Source organism: Trachemys scripta, chromosome 3, assembly GCF_013100865.1.
Source record: "Trachemys scripta elegans isolate TJP31775 chromosome 3, CAS_Tse_1.0, whole genome shotgun sequence".
Taxonomy (NCBI): Eukaryota; Metazoa; Chordata; order Testudines; family Emydidae; genus Trachemys; species Trachemys scripta.
The window spans coordinates 39,888,418-39,907,414 of NC_048300.1; the positions used below are offsets into that span (position 1 = coordinate 39,888,418).

General features: G+C 41.3%; 1 long non-coding RNA gene across 2 annotated transcripts in view; it reads left to right on the forward strand.

Annotated features, from left to right (window-relative positions):
• LOC117874039 overlaps positions 1-18,526 on the forward strand; it is a 31,492-nt gene extending 12,966 nt beyond the window's left edge. Inside the window, exons 2-3 of one of the 2 annotated variants that reach the window (XR_004644872.1) lie at positions 14,288-14,468; positions 18,436-18,526. This is a non-coding gene — a long non-coding RNA (uncharacterized LOC117874039). The remainder of the gene's footprint in view (positions 1-14,287; positions 14,469-18,435) is intronic. The other variant, XR_004644873.1, reaches the window with a different exon arrangement.
• Positions 18,527-18,997: the final 471 nt, after the last annotated feature.

Below are 18,997 nucleotides of genomic sequence, written 5' to 3' on the forward strand. Positions count from 1 at the left end.
TTGCGGCCCAGGAGGTCAAAGCATTTGAGGTCCTTGTCCTGCAAAGTGGGCCAGTAGTGTGGCTGCTTTGTTCTCTGCGTCGCTGCATCCACCACAAGAGAGTTGGGTTGTCAGCACCAAGGGTAAAGACCTTGCGGGAAATCCTTTACCCTTTTGGGTGTCTCTGAGGGGAGACATTAGGGCTTCCTGCCTCTTCGCGTGAGAGGGTGAAGCCGTGCTCCGGGTCAGTTCTGACTTGGGGAGCCTGAGGGAGAGGTTTTACTGCCCTTCTCCATAGGCAGCTGCAGAGCTTTCTCCATGAGAAGCATTTTTAGCCGCAAGTCTCTGTCACAGCGAGCTCTAGTTTTTAAGTTGGTACAGTGGAGACACTTCACAGGGACATGTGTCTTGCGGAGGCATTTAACACAGAGTGCGTGCCCATCAGACCACGGCATAGACTCCTTGCAGGAGCCACATTTCTTAAAGCCTGGCGACCCTGGCATAATGAAAGTATGAGTGGCCAGGGAAGTCTTGAGACAGCAGCTGAGTGCGTGCATCCCGACCAGGCACTCCGAAGATCTCCAATCAACGGCGCCGGGATGCACCGTCACCTGGAGTGGAGCACCCACAGGGACAGCACTCGAAGAAGAACAATGATTACTGTTAGTAGCAAACTCTCATGATTCAGGGCATAAGCCAATCTCTAACTAATGGGGATTCAGAAGAAGGTTATCCCATAACTGCCTACTGCAGGGTCCTTGAATCTTCCCCTGAAGCGTCTGGTATTGACCACTGTTAGAGACAGGTGATCAGATTAAATGGACCTCAGGCCTGATCCTATATGGTAAATCCTGTGTTCCTATGTTATGCAGCTGTTATCTTTTATCTAGTAGTCAAATTTCTTAAACAGGGATAGGTGATGTTGGGAAAAAATGTTTAGACTTGAAAAGATCCTGCAAACAAAAATGTACTAATAGTAGGTTTCAATGTATATCCACTCTTTGTTTCCCTCAAAAACTAAAGTATCTAATAACATGCTGGTCTGACACTAGGAGTTGCCATTCCATGTCAGCTGCAGCAGTAATCAATATGTCTTATGCTGCCACATCATTCCAGGAAGCAGCACCAGTTAATTAGTTGACAGTCATCCCTCACCAACCAACCATATATGAGGGTGATCCTCTTCGTAGCCATATCAGCGCAATCAAGACCACCAGCTCTTCGTCTGCAACAAGTTTTCACACTTTGCTGTCTCAGAGTAGTTATTAATGTTTCAAGAATGAGTTTCATACTTTGGTTTTTGTTTCATCATGAAAAAATGTGACAGTTGGTCTTCTGGATTCAATGAGCCAACTCTGGTGAACTTTCACTACCCTGCACATAATGCAAAAAGTTTAAAAGTAACTTTCCCACTTTTACTCAGAGTTTCCCTTCTGCCACATTGGGTTTGAATAAACCTATATCTGAACATGAAACCCAGGGGTATGTGACACAACACTGGATCTCAGGAGTGACTGCGTGGAAGTCTAAGTACATATGTAAATAAACCCAGCCCTGAGAGACTTGGGGTGAAATCCTAGCCTCATTAAAATCACTGACAAAACTCCCATTGACTTTGATGGGGACAGGATTTCACACACTCGTTGTCAGGGCTGTATATCAACTCAAGTAAATGAAGCAGTCAGTAAACATCAGCTGGATTTTTAATCCAAGCAAACTCATAAAATTGTAATAGCTCTACCATCTTCTTACTCTCTTCTCTCCCTGATTAGTTCCCTCTAGTGCTCTCTGACTCATGCCATAAGCTCCCTCCACTGTCCTCAAGCACATATTGCATGGACTCACTCTTTCTCTAGCTGGGCACTAGTCATGTAACTCACTCCACGTGGCATCCCTGATCCCTTGTGGAGCCCCACTGAAGTTCACGGGCTTGGCACAGGAGTCTTCTCACGCAGAACAATTTACCATTAGAGACACCACACACGGTTGCCCTTTAACTGACAGTTTTTTGCACAGCTCTCCTTCCAACAGTCAAAACATTTTCTGCTTTATACCTGATCTGACAGTTATGAATACTACTGCATGTACATACCACTGATTTTTATATGATTTAGAATGAAGTGAGAGTAAAGATAACAGTTACATTAATAAATTTTAAGTGCCTGTGAATTTTTATGATATCAAACTATTCACCACCTCCCAAGAGGGTCTGCACAAGCACAAAAAACGTGCCTATTTGGCAAGAACTACAGACAAAGACTTTTTTTCTTTAACCTTCCTCCTCTGCACCAAGGGCAAAAATATTTGATAGAAGACTCTGGGCCAACACCCCGCTCCCTTTTTCCCCCTGCAGCAGTTAGAGGTACTCTGATGGTTTAATAGAATTCTCTAATTACTTGGGTGCTAAAAATAGAATTCTAGGGTTGGGTAGGGTTTTTGTAATAGTAGAAGAGTAGAGGAGACAATGTCATAGCCCTAGCTTTTCTGCCACTGAAGTGATTGTAATGAGTCCTTAATTTTGTTTTCATTCTAAGCCTGCTGTCCCTTCTACCTTTCTCAAAACACAAGACAAAACTCCTTTTGGCTTGAAATTTCCCCTAATTAGTCTAAGGTCTGAGAAAATGTTTTGGATGGGCTAGTTTGGAGGATTGGTATGGGGAGTGCTGTTTTTTGTTGTTGGATTGTTTGTGTTTGGATTTTGGGGAGGGGCGGGGGACGCGGTTTTGGAAAACCTTATTTTAGTTCATTCAATTTAAACTGATCCTATGTGATAGTCCTCAGGGAGCATTCCTGGGAGCGAAGTAGAGCTCCTTTCCCTCCTCTAGCCAGTACTGGCCACCCTTTGGATCTCAAGGGGCCCACTGGTGGAGTGGGAGGATGGGCACCTACCTTGTTACTACCCTCCTCCAGGTACCTTTCAGAGCACGCTGGCAAGGCCTACACTGGCAGTAACACTGCACCACGTTAGAGCATTCTACAAATCACACCCTTCTCATGCACTTTGCCGTGCCATGTAGACAGACCCTTAATCCTTCTCCAAGTTACAGTGAACTAAGGCCATTTCATTCCTGAATGAGAGTATCCACACAAGGGTTGGCTGCTACCTCTAAGGTACAAAACAAACAGGGACATGCCTGAGCTGGTGAAGGGGAGCACAGAAGGAGTGTGGGAATAGAAGCTGGCTCCCTGAAGGGGAAGCAGGGCCCTGCTGAGCAGCTGCCACCATGGTGCATGACAAGAGACATAAACCCCCAGCAGCAGCCCTAGAGGTGACTCTGCTGACAGATTTCCTGGGACAGCTCAAAAAAGGGATAATCCTGGGAAAACCTGGACAGATGGCAACCCTAACAGGGATAATGAGCTCTAACTTAGGCCAGGTCTATGCTACACTTATGTTGGCAAAACTTACATTGCTTAGGGGTGTGAATATTCCACCCCGTGAGCGACCTAAGTGACGCTGGCATAAGCATTAGTGCACACAGCACTATGTCGGCAGGAGAGCTTCTGCCACTCGCGGGGATGGGTTTTTTATGCTGACAGGAGAGCTCTCTCTGGTCTGCACCACATGCGCTGCAGCAATGCAATTGTACCGGTACAGCTGTGCCGCTGCAGGGCTGTAAGTATAGACATGCTCTTATGCACATTGACTTCACGCTGTTAGTTACTTCCCTTTAACTTTCCTGAGTGTCCCATTGTAGACGTGGCCTAAGATACTTGCTCTCAACCCTTCTACCATGAATCTTTGAGAAGGGGTAAGAAGCAACCTAGGGGACCCACCCAAAACTTCTGGGGTGAAACCCTAGTCCACTGAAGGAAGGGGGTTTCACCAATTATGTCAATGGGGCCAAGATGTCACCCTATTTTATACAGATATCTAGCCTTATAAGAAAAAGTTCCCATCTGTGCTCAGTAGTGAGCTCATTAACTTTACAATATTACATCATAACACAGTATCTAAACTGACTGTGGCTGCATATATGTAACTAATAAACCCCAAACAAATATGTTTTCCCTTAAAGTTCAGCCTTCGCTCGGATTGTGTTTGTTATGCTGGAGCACATTATGTGACAGTGTTCTGCGTTATGCAATACTCTAGGAAGGCATGTCAAAAATGCACATTGTAGAGTAAAGTGATTTCATATCCAAAACAAGTATGTGCATTTGGTAAATATTAGTATACAAAAGGCAGGTATTTTGAATTAAGGGATCTGCAGGGAATTGGCACATCACAAAGTTCCAATTAGCTTTCAAATTATCTCCCACACAATGTGTACAAATATTCCTAACCAAACTTCACTGGAAAATGGATTCTCAATGCTTCTATTTACCTAATAGTTAACACAAGGATAACACACATACAAATTTAAAATAAAAACACGTGTTTTCCCCCCAAATAAGAATTTGCAACAGATGTGCTCTTTTAACAATATTTCTTCATCCAATGTTTTTCTCTTAAAGATCTGTAATTTTTTAAAAAAGTATTTGTACTAAAAGTACAAATAGTTATCCTAATAAATGATTCACCCTTTTATCTGACAAATGTGGTTTTAAAATAAAATATTCCATCCTTACTCAGAAATCCCACTCCTATCAATGGGAGTTTTGTACAAAGAGAATAGAATCTAGTCCAAATATAAATGTAGACATGATTTTCATATGGAGTGTATCTAAAGAACAACATAATTAGATTTTCCTATTCTTGCATTAATGAAATAAGCATTAAAATATTCACTTTCTGTGAGCGTCAGTATTGTACTCTCATTTCTTCAACAAATAAATGCCTCAGAGGGGCCCCTAAGGTCCCCAGACTTCTCTTTGTATAATTCATAGCAATGATATCTGACTTTAGAGCAAGGGACTATGCATTACAACTTCTTGGTTCAAGTCCCAGTCCCATCTGCCATCAACAGAGTAACCTCCAGCAAAACACTTGACTGTTCTCTGCCTCAGTTTCCCTGTCTGTCAAATAATAACAGTACTTTCCTCTACGTTTCTTTTGTAGCTGTACATCAGAAATAATTAGTGCAACTAGGGTGACCAGATGTCCCGATTTTATAGAGACAGTCCTGATATTTGCGGCTTTTTCTTATATAGGCTCCTATTACCCCCCACCCTCTGTCCCGATTTTTCACACTTGCTGTCTGGTCACCCTAAGTGCAACAAAATTCCATAAACAAGCGGAACAACAGAGCTATTAGCAAATCAGCCCAACTCAACCAAATCCAAACAAATTCAGAGCGAGAGAGAGCTTTCAACAAATAATGGGATGCCTATGTTAATCTATGCTGCTCTGAGTAGAAAATGTCTGCAACCTGAATTCTTATAACACAGAGTGTTGGTTTTATTCTTGTCTACAGATTTTCAGGAACAGTAAATCATGTCAAGCTGCGTTATGCCTCATCCAGTTATGTTGTGTCCTGCTCAATACGAGAATACAAAATTTGCTGCACAAAATAATAATTTGAATATAAACATTCTTTGCAAAATTCCTATTCCATATATATATATATATATATAATACACACAAAAGTTTGGCAAAGTTATAAACAACTGAAAACAGAGTCTTTGAGGGGAAATGTCAGGCAACCTTAATAATAGGCAGTGCTACCAGCTCTACCCATAATATGTAGATTGAGCATCCTGGCATCCTGAAAGAAGTCCGGTTTCACACCAGCCACACAGAGAGAGGAAGTCAGTGGGTAGATTTTGCAGTCCTAGCACATTTTACCAACAAATCGTATCAAAAAACAAAGTGTCATTGAGCTAGGATGCTTTTGCACTGCAAAAAAAATGCATGAACAGGGCTGCAAGAAATTGCTGTAAAAATCGTAATTAGAGACTCAAACTGAGTGAATTAAATGATGGCCTACAAGCAGCAAATCAACATAAGCTGCAGAGAGAGCCAAGAGGTAACTGAACACTGACCACTGGAAAATAACTGGTTGGCAGCCACAATGCACTGAGCTTTTTAATTTTCTGTTGAAACTAAAGTCAAGTCAAAGTTAGTAAAGCTGAGTAATCCTAACAACCTGATTTAATATATGTAGACAATAGAGAGAGAATAACCTTTAAAAAGTTAAAAATTCATTGCCATGGAGCAAGTTTTGTACTTGGTTCGCACTACCCCGATTTCACATTAAGGCAAAAAATCAGAAAAGCAGATGAAAGTTTATTTTTCTTTTGATAAAAGGAGATAAATTGGCTTTTGGCAGCTTGCCACCAATTTGACCCCCCAATACTGTAAATTAATCTTACACGGGATGGGAAAAAAAAATCTGAATATCTTCCAGGTTTCAAGTCCTTTGGCTGAACCTCTCAGGGGTGAATCCCTTGGTGATGCTCCTTGATCCTGACTCTTTCAGTAGGGCCTCTTCCCTGAAACCAACCACACTGGCTTCTCTCATAGATTCCACTTGGTCTCTCTCTCGACCTGACAACTTGACCATGACACTTCCCTCATTTAAATTGCTACCACCAATACCACCATTACTCACAGCTTCGGGACCAGATTTTGTTCTCATTTTACACTAACGTAATTCCAGAATAATTCCACTGAGCTGAGTGAAGTAATTCTGGATTTACACTGTGATAACTTAAGAGGAAATTTGGCCTTTAAATAATTTGTGCCCCAATTGAGCAACAAAAATCAGTAACTATGATGGGGAAAGAATTGTAGCTGATTTTGATGTTATCAATTTAAAAAGATTTTTCTAACTTGTTTGTACACAAACAGTGCTCAGTAACTTACAGTAACAATACAGGGGATGACTTTCAGCTACATTTAGACTTACACATATTTCCATGTTATCTTTTGCGAGGCTTTCATGTAACCTTATGAAAATACTAACACTGAGATTTGCTTTAAAACACAAGCTCTTTCCAATCCTGACATGCCATTTTTTTATATGGTTTGCTCCTGCATAATGCTAAATGCCAAATATCACACATAGATATCAGAAATACAGTGTAACAGTGTCATAGTCTAGACATTCAGGATTTCACTGTTATCATATAAACCAACATGAGCATGTGGACTTCATGGTCAACCTAATGTAGAGAACTTAGGACAACCTGTATTATTTGACAGCAACAGAGCTGGGAATAGAACCCAGGTTTCCTGACACCTGGTTGTGAGAATGTGCCATCTCCTCAGAAACAATAAGGGGAAAATGTAACAGGAGTTAAGAATACTTGCCAGCTGGAACAACAAGAGATGCAGCAAGCAGCAGACAGTTGCAAAATGGCCACCTTAGGGCTGCAGCTGCTGCAGTCTGCCAAATTTAAAGGGCGAGTCCCAGAATATGCATGCTGGGAAAAAGTTCCTGTAAGGGACAATCTGCTCTACAGGAAGGTTAGCAGAAAGTAGGCTGTCATCGCAGAAGAGGTTGTGGTGGGGTACTTTATACCACCACGGTGTTAAAGTAGTATAGTGCCTTATTTGATGGGCCATGCTGTCAGCCAGTGTGATAACTTTAGCTTGCCAAGTACCTTTGTGTTCCATTGTTGCTAATTAAATATTAATTGCGTGGGTGAGAAAGAAATTGGGAAGACAGGTACAAACTGTTGCATGAACAGGACGTACATTAAGAGCCCAGTCCTGCAACTTGTTGCATATGGGAACTTGCTTGTGTGAAGCCCCACTTAAGTCAGTGGTGTTCCATGTGGATGGAGGGGTCTGCCCATATGCAACAGTAGGGGATAACACGATCCAATGGCTGGAGGTTGAAGCTAGACAAATTCAGACTGGAAATAAGGCACAAACTTTTAACAGTGAAAGTAATTAACCACTGGAAGAATTTACTAAGGGACATGGTGGATCCTCCATCACTGACCATTTTTAAATCATGATTGGATATTTTTCTAAAAGATCTGCTCTGTGAATGATTTTGGGGACGTTCTATGGCCTGTGTCATACAGGAGGTCAGACTAACTGATCACAGTAATCCTTTCCAGCCTTGGAATCTATGAAGAAATTGGAGGACATGGGGTTTAACTGTTGAACCTGGTATCACTCACATCCTTGGAAACTTGAAAGATTTTTCAGGCCAGAGACTGGTTGCAGGAGGAGAGTTTCGGGTTTTTAATCAATCTGAATTTTGTGAAACAAAAAGCTGGCTGTTACGTCACCATGTAAAATTATATTTATGTTGGCTACCTCTCTAAGGCAACATTTCTTGGTTCCTTCAAATGGCAGGAAATATCTGGAATCCAATCAAGAGGGAGTTAGAAAGTCTTGTTAAATGTTAAGAAAACAAAAAGATGTAACTCAGGAAATGAGCTTTGCAACTGTCCGCTGTGCTGCAGCCAGGTATCAGCTAAATGTTAGGTTATCATTTAACCTCCAAGCAGGAAAAAAAACAGTACATCTCAAATTTAGTTTAAGGGTAAATTTCAAAAGCGCCTAAGTTCCATTTTCAAATATGCCTTAGGAGCCTAAATGCAGTGTAGTTGAGCCATGTCAGTCTCAGGATATTAGAGAGACAAGATGGGTGAGGTAATCTCTTTTAATGAACCAAATTCTGATGGTGAGAGAGAGACAAGCTTTCCAGATTATTGTAATAGATTTATTACAAGCTGTAACAATCTGCAACCCATGAACACCACCACCACCACCACCTTCACCTTTTTGTCCTATGACTTCATGAGTGTTAACTGGACACTTCACTTTGAACGGTCTCTTGCAATATGTGCTAACTACTATCTGTTCCACCTTGTATTTAGCTGTGACACTCTGAGTAACTTTCCCAGACCTGAAGAGCTCTGTGTGGCTCGAAAGCTTGTCTCTCTCACCTACAGAAATTGGTCCAATAAAAGATATTACCGCACACTCCCTTCTCTCTCTAATATCCAGGGACTGACATGGCTACAACCACACTGCATGTAAGGAAACTATTTCTATTTGTCACTAAGCAGAGTCAAGCTTATTACTATAAAACTAATAACATAAAAGTAGCCACAATATCTTTCATGAACTACTGAATTCCATAATACAACAAGCTAGCTATTGCAACCCTCCGGAAATTTCTTGTCCAGCCTTGTCCTCTATTTCTTACACCTTATAGCTTTACCTCTTACACATTTGCTAGTGTGTAACATACACAAGCAGGTGAAACTTCTCCTTTCCTCTGTCTAGTTATCTGTCCAGGTTTTTGCATTAGTAGTATAGTATCTGAGCACATCTCAGGAGAAAAAGACAAGAATACGGATCTCTCTCTCTCTTCCATCCCTATCAATGAAAGGCAGTTTAAGATAGTTTGCATAATTGTTTTAATTATTTTGAATGTATAAAAATGGGATTTTTATAGGTGAGCTGGGGGAAAGCTAGGGCTAAGTGGTGAATCTATGTGGGAATGTAGTGAAGTTAATAACCATTCGATTTTGTCTTTCAGTGAACTTCAGAGTCTGGATCTGGCTTCCCTGAGGGTTTTGTCCCCCATGACCACACATCTTCCCATATTGACCAACAGTTTAATTGTTCCATGTTATAGGAGGTTGTGGTCACAGAGAGAAAGAGATCTCTCAGGCAGCCAGAGCTTTGAAATTCAGGCCATCAACCTTGAATAGTCTTCTGCGTTCAGCTGCCCTCTATAGTCTACTAGAATAAGAAAATAATCAAACTTCCTGAGAATAATGAACTATGACCAATAAGGAGCATGTGCTTATAAATTACATATCAGGCAGATAAATTTTCTTTGTGTCATATAATTCTAGTGACAACACCAAACAAACAAACAAACAAACAAAAACAGCAGACACTTGAATGTGGTAAAATGATTCCTTTCAATTTAAGTAACAGGTCATTTTACCCAGTCACTAAAATCCTACTTTCCTTTTGTTTCTAGCAGTGAAAAAGGAAAGAGAAAACTATTGAGTGTAGCTTGGACAGTCAGTGAAAACAAATACTTGGTTTACTCTTACTTTCCGCTCTTCCTGCCTGAATTAATGAAAATGGTGATCTTTGGCCTCTTCTTTAGGCTAGAGAGGCAATGAGACTGGCAGAGCTAATATCCCCCACAGCCCACAGCAATGCTGACGGAACATTTTAACGTGAGAACACAGTGTGCTAGTCAGGCACTGCATTCCCTCAAGAGAATACAGTAGACATTGTATGGATTACATTTAACTAGACTCGGACATTAAGAACTTCAGTCCTCTTGTTTGATGGTAAAGGTCAAGAGAGATCATTCTAAACTCAATTTTCTTTCTAGGTTTATTATGCCTTTCTCATTCCCTCTTTCTTTTTATCAGTTACTTGTTACATAGCAGGCAACCTTTTATTATTTTTTATTATTATTTTAGTAATTGCAGTAACAACATTATACAGGAAGTTTCACCATGAAAAATAATCAGAATGCCACAGAGCATCCCCACAGTCCTTTCAATAAACCTTTCTGGAGTACAAGGATCTGGTGGAAATTTGTCAGACCCTCACTTCAGAAAATAACCTTGGCCAATCTTCACATTCAGAGGAAGCAAAATTCCTTCCATGAGAAAGACCAAACTTCAGCTTTGTCTGAGAGCAGTTTTTGTTTTTTATCCTGTAAAACACAACTACCCACAGGAATCATCAGCACTGTGCAGCAGTTAAAAACAATAGATGGATAGCAGATCCTGTGGTTGCCTTCTGAACAGTAACAAGGGTTTTTCTAAAATGTGGTGCCAACAACAATGGCAAAATTATTTCCCATCTGCATTCTGCCCTTGTCAACACTACAGAGGAGGGGAAAAAATCAAAACAAAATTCAACTATTTAGGTGATCCTGTCTATCAAGTTTTTTCAAAGGTTGCCCATCACCCTGGGATCTGAATGCCTCTTTGTGTTTCAAAGTTTTCCAAAGTGGTTGTGTTACATGACAAAGCCTCCTTTTGATAGTTATGCTTCAAAATAGAGTAGTCGCTTGAAAGAAGAACCCAGTCCTAGTCTCCAGAACAAAACCTGAAAAATTGGATCATGCAGGAGAGGAATGGAAAGGGGGCAGGAGTGGATGAGCTTCTGCTCCTGGGCCCCAAAAGCTAGTCATGTTGGCAGGGCATGGGAGGGGAATAACGTTCACCTGGAAAGAGGTGTCATAAATTACTTCCTCTCACCTCCAGAAGCAAGAGAGTCCTTCCCAGGGCTCCTCTTGGGATGGTGCAACTTTGCGCTGCCCCATACTCAGTGAGTTGCACAGTGGCTCAGTCTAGCCCTTTGAAAGTACAATATCTCTAGAAGAACAAAGATGAGCTTCCCACCTTGACATTAGCTTGAAGAACAGCATGGAAAATGCAGTGCAAGGGCCATTTGGCTTGCTTCATTTGGGGAACATTGCTTTTGTATCACGCACTGGCAATGTGTGATTGGTAAACATTTTGTAAATTCGTAAAGCACATCATGTCATCACTTCATAAATTCAAAGGCTAAAACATTATAGTATATTATAACGTTGTAACATAATAAGTCAAGCATCCAGGGACAGTTTTAACCCTAGCATAAAAGTTAACACAACTGTTGACTTCAATGGAAATTGCACCTGCTTACTTTGAGGAGTCCTTTAAAAGGATCATTTACATGGGAGCAAACAGGGGAGAAATATTTATACGAAAAGAAAACCTAACTGCACTCCTTTGTTATTTCACATATTAGTGTTTGAATGAGATTTTCCTCACCATTTCAGCAATTAATGAAATGCACCTGATGTCAGAATTTCAGCCTTATGGGTGAAATCCTGCTGAAGTCAACAGCAAAACTCCCATTCATGCCAATGGGGCCAAGATGTCATCCTATGTCTTCATAGCAGGAATAAAGAGAAGATGGGTTCAGAGGGAGCTTACAATGAGACCTTCATTGGAGCAGATTATCCAACATCTGCCTACAGTGGAGCTTCTTGCATCTTCTTGTAACAGGGTCTGCACCCGCTTCTTGTGTGTGCCCCCTTTTCTCTGGCCGACAGTTCTTTTCACGGGGGGGGGGGCACCCACCTCTGACAGGCAGCCCCCTTTGGGTGGGTGTGAGCCTACTTTTGGTTTTAGTTCTTATATCGGGGTGGCATCCGCCTCTTGCGAGCGCCCTCCATCCTGGCCGATGGTTCTCTCGGCTGGTCTTCCATGCTGTTCCCACTTCCGGGGTATACAGTCCCGAGTTCTTATCACGGCCCTGGTAGGGGGCCATAGCTCTTAGGCTTCTTCCCAGAGGCACTGCCTTCTTCAGACACCTAGCTGGGGCCCATCTTGGTACCCTCCACAGGTGTCCTTTTCAGCAGCCCTCCCTGGGCTCAGTCTGGTACCAGACCAGCAGTGTCCATCTTGGTACCCTCGTCTGGTCTGGCCAGGTTTTATGCTCAGTCCCCCGGACTCAGCCTGCCCACACTGACCTTTCGATAGCTCTGCTGCTATTCTATCCAGCCAGCCGGTCTTTGGCAGCGTCCGCTGGGCTCAGTTCTGTCTGGTGAGCTCTTTGCAGTAAGCTATCCGCAGTCCTGCTGTTTGTCTAGCCAGCCAGGCATCCACTCCTCCCTCATCAAGCTCCACACAGTAATTGAACTTCTCTGCTCTGCTGCTTGTCTTATATAGGGCCTTTCTGGCCCGGGATTGGCTGTTCTATCAGCCCCTCTGATTGGCCATTGCTCTGCAGCCACTCTAGGCTGTCTGGAGGATTTCCCTTGCTCTATTCTGGGGCAGGTGTTGCAGGGCCACAAGACCTCCAGCAAGGGGCCTCTGGACCTAGTCCACCCTGCCACACTTCTTCTGAAGCCACTGGCTCTGCCTCTGTCTGAGCCAGGATTCTTGACCAGAAGGACCATGGGTCTGGTCCAGAATAGCAAGTCCTATGTTGCTATGAGATATACGAGATACTTTATAGTAGAAATAGGCCCAGGCTAGAAACCTGGATCCAAGTTGTTTCCCAAATGTGGGGGTGTTCCTGACATTTTCATTTCTACATCTGTGAAGAGTGAAAGTTTTCCCCAATGCCAATGTACCTCTCTAAGAGGAAAATGCATGAGAAGTAAGTGTGCTGGCCCATTTGCATAAGTGGTGCGTTGGAGTCCTAAGCGAAGGCCTGAGTTTGTTTCTTGGTCTCAGGCGCAGTGTGCTAGCAGGGGCAGCTTGCTAAACCCTCGGAGAAGAAAGTGCTTCAGATCACTCAGCTGCATCCCCAAAGGACAATTCTGGGAGAAGCATTGACAGGCTCTGGAGGGAATCCTGTCCACTCCTCTTCAAGTGGAAAGATGTTGACCTTGACAAGAAGCATCCAGGATGGGTGGGCTTAAAGTGGAGAAAAGCTTGGTGGGCTCCAACAAGCATTTGGCAGACCCTTCCTCTGCCTCCTGGGGAGAGGGATGAATGCAGTTTTGCACGTCTCTCATTCCCAAATTTAAAAAATAAAAACTGTTTAACCTGGCAGTGTTCCACTGAAAGAGCAAATGGAATAATACTGTCCATGCTCACTGTGTAATGCCGCAGGTTTGTGTCCCTTCACCTCTAGCATCACAGCGTGTTCCAGGATGGGGGTAAAAAAATATAATTCAGGGTTTTTCAGATGACTTTTAAAATGACCATTCCCCGTAAAAACTTCTGAAGCCACGGGACCTGAAGCCAGCGAGGCATGTGCAGTTTAAAAATGGACCTTTAAAGAAAGAGATTTGTTAATTAGCTATGCAAACAAACAGTTTCAATCTAGTGCAGGCAGCTAAAGATGGAGATAAGCACTTCTGAAAATCTCAGTAAGTGCCTAGGCACCTAACCCTCACAGGGGAAAGAGAAAATTTGAAGAAGAAATTTTGTAGAAGATAATAAGGGAGTAAACCAGTTGAGAGAAAATGTTCTACAATTTTTATACATGTTTAAATTATTTACTTACTTTATTTCCACATGTGTTAAAACACGCCAGAGGCTTCTAGTTACCCCACCCCCTGATAATGAAGCAGACCTAACAGGAAAAAAAAAATGGTTACTCATCATCTAAGCATAAATAAGATAAGTCTTACTATGTTAAGCCTTTAATTTTAAATCCATTTCTTGAAACAACTCTTCCTATTTCATGATTATAGGCAAGAGGCCTGAACTTTTGTGGTCAAAATAACTTGATTGTAAATCGTTGTTCGGGCTGATGAAATTGGTTCTGAAGCTAGAGAGTCAGAGTGGTGAAATCGGACTGCCACAGAACATTAGTTTACAGAGTTCATGTATCACTGAAAATCTGTTTTATGACTTAAAACTGAAATTAAAAGTAAGCAAAGATAGAAATTCCTATTAATCTGAAACTTTCTCTTTCTCACCTTGTCATAAAAGCCCTTTGTTCCTGCAGCAACTGTCTCTTATCTATCCACAGGAGTTTGCCAAAAGGAAATTGACACCTCATTTGAAGATAGCAGGGAAGAGTGGTACTACTTGAATCCTGTTTATCTTCAGAAGTGATACTTTCCTCTTCCGCTGATGGCAAAAGATTTACGTAGAGAGATAAAATAATTGGAAAATGTAACTGAACAACCCATACACAATACATCTTTATTGTAAGCAGTATTTGGGTATTTGTTTCATTTGTGGTCTCATTTTTAAAAATTCAACTATAACAGGGAATTCTTAGAATTAGAACTGGTTGAGCTAATTGTTGTAAATAAATGATCTGCCGTGGTTAGGGTTTGTCTTCATTGCCCAAAATGTGTATTTGTGGCACAGGATAACATGGCATTAGCCATTTTGCTGTGAAGATCTGGTGTAGATAAAGCACTGTGGTTTCACCATGAGATAAACTAGGAGAGGGCAGCCATAGGTCTGGGATATGGTGCTGACCTCACCAAGCTACCTTGCAGTAAAACCTACAAGTGTCGTGTCTCCACTAGGGGTTTACAGCGAAATGGCTAATGCATGTTACTTATCCTATCAAAAAAACCCACATGTTTTGGTATTGAAGACACAGCCTTATTTTTTTCCTGTTTCAGAACTATTCACTAACTGATTCTGGTTTCTTTGAATATATTCCTTTTTAAAAAGTATTCATGTAATAGTTTATGCAAACAAGTCTATTAGGAAGTTTACACATTTATTCACTTCTCCCTACCTAATACTTTTGGGGCATGATTGTTTACTAAAGTCCCTTGCTACTGTTTCTGCTCCAAGAAAAACATTTAAACAGGAGAATAATGAATGAAAAATAACAAAACCCTAATAGCAAACAATGAATGATTTTGTTCACTCAAGAACACCTTTTATTATTCATTCCATAATGTGTGTAGAACAGCCTTTTCCTAAATATTCATGATAACCGAGGCCCTTATCTAGCAAAACACTTAAGCACACACTTAACTTTAAGCTTGTGAAGAGTCTTATTTATTTTAAAAGGACTGCTAGCATGCTTGGAGTTAAGCACATGTTTAAGAGCTTTGCTGGATCACAGCCAAAGCCCCATTTGCATTACAGTTTGTTAGTAGCTAGTGATAAGCATTATTACCATGGTCAGACTGAACAATCATTGAGAATATTCAGAATTTTGTGCCAATATTGGCTCTTCTCCAAATGCACTGGTTTGACCGTATGGTCTCAGTGTTCAGGACAGAGAACAACAGACTATAGACTTCACCTGGGATGGTCATTTTAGGAGGGAGAGACTCTAGTTTTACAGGTTTCAGAGTAGCAGCCGTGTTAGTCTATATCCACAAAAAGAACAGGAGTACTTGTGGCACCTTAGAGACTAACAAATTTATTAGAGCATAAGTGGACTGTAGTCCACGAAAGCTTATGCTCTAATAATTTTTTTAGTCTCTAAGGTGCCACAAGTACTCCTGTTCTAGTTTTACAGACCTTTTAATTCCTGATACACCATCCCTTTCCCTTTTACAAATATCCTGCTGTGAAACTCTAAGGTGCTTTCTAGACACTGATGACCATGGAGCTGTCTACTCTATAAAGTGTCCATCAGCCAGGAAAGGAGGCAGCTCATAAGAATCAAGTAGCTGAGATATTGCAATGATCTCATCTTTTTGTTATGGGTTTGTACAGTGTCAAGAACAATAGGGCCATACTCCATGATTGGGTGCTATTGCATGCAAGTGATAATAATAATTAATAATAAATAGTCTATTACCCCCCTCCTTACAGCAAAGCACAAAGTGCATAATCTCCACCGTCTTTATTTGCCATGAAAATAGGAATCCCTGAGGTTGTTTTCAAACCTGAATTTCCTACATGCCAACACAAAGCACTGCAGCCCTAAAACCAAGCCAACCACAGCATTTAAAATAAAATAAGGCACACAACCATGTACTGGTTTGAATACAGCTAGAGTCAATTTGTGGGCTGAAGGGCTCCCTTTGAGCTCTGGGAAAAAATTGGACAAGATTGTTAGAGATCAAAAAAGAAATTTGGGTCCTGTTCCTGGGTCTGGCCAAGGTGTACTCAGGACAAGTACTTGAGGGAGGAATGGCTGTGGCCCATGTTTCTGTTTCCCTGTTCTTGGGAACAATCTGGCCTCCCAGAGCAATTTAGAGCAGCGCTTAAGATGGTCTAAGTTTGGGCAGCTAAAATGGTCCCCCTTGTTAAAATCCTGCAGTTCTAAAAGTGAAGCCTCATCAATTTTATTTCTTATTTCAAATTAACTTAATTGGAAGTATTTTCTGTAGTGCACAAAGCTCTTTCAGAAAAACCCGAACTGATTAGTATTGTGAAAAAATGGAGCTAATTCCTGTATTAATATAATAACAATCAAAGTTGGAAAGTAAAGCCATCCATTCTTGTAAAATCCATGGTCATATTTTTGAAACATAATGTATGTCCAGCCATTAACATGTGTAAATCAAAGAACTGCATGGCTAGCCACTTAATTTGTACATGCAAAGACCTATTTGCAAAACTGCAGGTTTTATAAGTGCACAGAGATGCATGCACAAAACATGCATGTGTAGCTTTGGAGGCTATTTGAAAACTTGTCAAAAGAATCTGTCTATCCAGTTAGGGTGAACTTCACCAGCAGAAGGCCTATGACAGATCAAGCCCCACTTCAGCCTAACACGTAGGCCATTTGCTGGCCCTTTATCCAGTGGCGAACTTCACCTTTAGAAAATATTTCTAGGACTAATGCTTGATTGAACAACAGGGGCTCTTCCTAAAGAAACACTGTGAAGACTACTGAGCCACCCCATTAACCAATCCCCCAATGGTCCCATCTGGATGGTCTTACCTGTAGGAATTCAAGCATGTATTTATTTTTTCAACCACTGTTTGCTGCAACCAGAAATTTTTTAAGAAGCAGACTTATGACTTATTATTAGCACATGCGCAGGTCAGCACATAGGTTTGTTTGCTGTTACTCAGCCTCCTAACATATTGTTTTTTAAATTACCAGAGGGGATATGAACAAACTGAAAAGTAAGTAGATGGTTGAATTCCTAAAGGTAATATCTTATAGCTGGGTCCACTGTCAAGGCAAGTCACATTTTGATTTAATAACTTTGTTGAATAATGTGCCATCAAAATTGCTAAATTTTGTCTTCAAAATTACGAAGTAAAGATTTCTGGATCTTGTTTCGACTGATTTCTATATTTTAGCAATTCCTGTTTAAGGCTATATGTAAATAACTCTCTGGGGACTCAGCTGTGCCATTGAATTACACCCTTATATTGGGAGTGATGTGCATTCGCTCCGGCCCATTGGGACACCAGCAGGCATTCCGCCTCAAGGAGACATGATTCCTCATGAAGATTCCTGATAGAATAGGACAGGGGAAGTGTGCCCACTACTATATGGCTTCAGCATATGCAATATATTCCCCAGGGACCATTTTAAGTAAAATATACTTCTCAGTCCCACCAGAAGGAGCCAACCCTGAGCACGAGGATGTGGTTGGGCAGGCCCTTACATGGAATGTCAGGGCAGGAGAGGGGGGATAGCTGCTTGTATACCCTTATCTAGGGTACCCACTTATAAGCTGTCACCATCTAGCATAGGGAAATACACACCACAATGACTATCTATTTATAGCATACATGCATGGCATGCTGGAAAGCCAGGCACTACCTCCTTATAAATTATTCCTATCAGAGTAAAAAATATGGAATCACTAATAAAATTGATTACCCATTTGCTTGCTTTCATCTCATGCACAGCCCTGAAAGTTCTGAAAAGAGATAAATATCTGTTATATATATGGTGTTACACATTTTTGTGCAGACAGTTTACTTGAATTTCAATCATGGGCCAGAACTGACCATTTATCAGCTTAATCTTCATGATGTATTTACTGTCTAATCATAATACCTTCAGCTCCTTCACAGTCTGCAGATCACTGGGGGCCAGGGGGGGTGGAGGGGGAGCCTGTTATGAATCTGTCCACTAGAAAGGAGGCTTGTAGCAGTCTGAGGTTGGAAGTTATAAATTCTGCAGATACTTATGTATGGAAATAGTCCCACTGACTTCATTATGACTAAAGCTATGTATGTGCATAAGCATTTGAATGATCCAGCCCATTATCTATTTGTTTTAAGCACAGACCTTCCTACTTCACTGAAGAACACAGAAAGGGATGAAATGTTTGGTGCAGTACAGCACTTCTACTCTAATGGAACCAAGAGCCAAATTAAGGTAACTTGATTATAGCATTAACTTAAGTTGCAAAGACAACAATGGGCCTCATTTCAGCACTGTGACCTGAATGTTTAATCAGCACAATGAAATTTTGGACCTGAATGTTACTTACACTAACAGCCTGCATGTTGCCAGAAAGGTATAAAAGGGTCTCAGTGCACAGGAGAGCCAGTCCTCACTGTCAATTTACAGTATCACCGACTTCAATCATGCAAAAATCACAAAGCAGATCCCCCACACACTTGATTCATGATATTGGCTTAAAAATCATGAGATTTAAAAAATAATAATGCGGGGGGGGGTATTTGCCTTCTGGAGTTAGACACTTTGGAGTTCATGTTTTCAAGCTTTCCTCTTAAGCCATCAGGCCTACATACTTTCCTTAAAAAAAAAAAATGCAGAGATTTTCAGGTAACATCATGATTCCAGCAGCTCCAAAAAAAACCCCAAATTATGAGACTT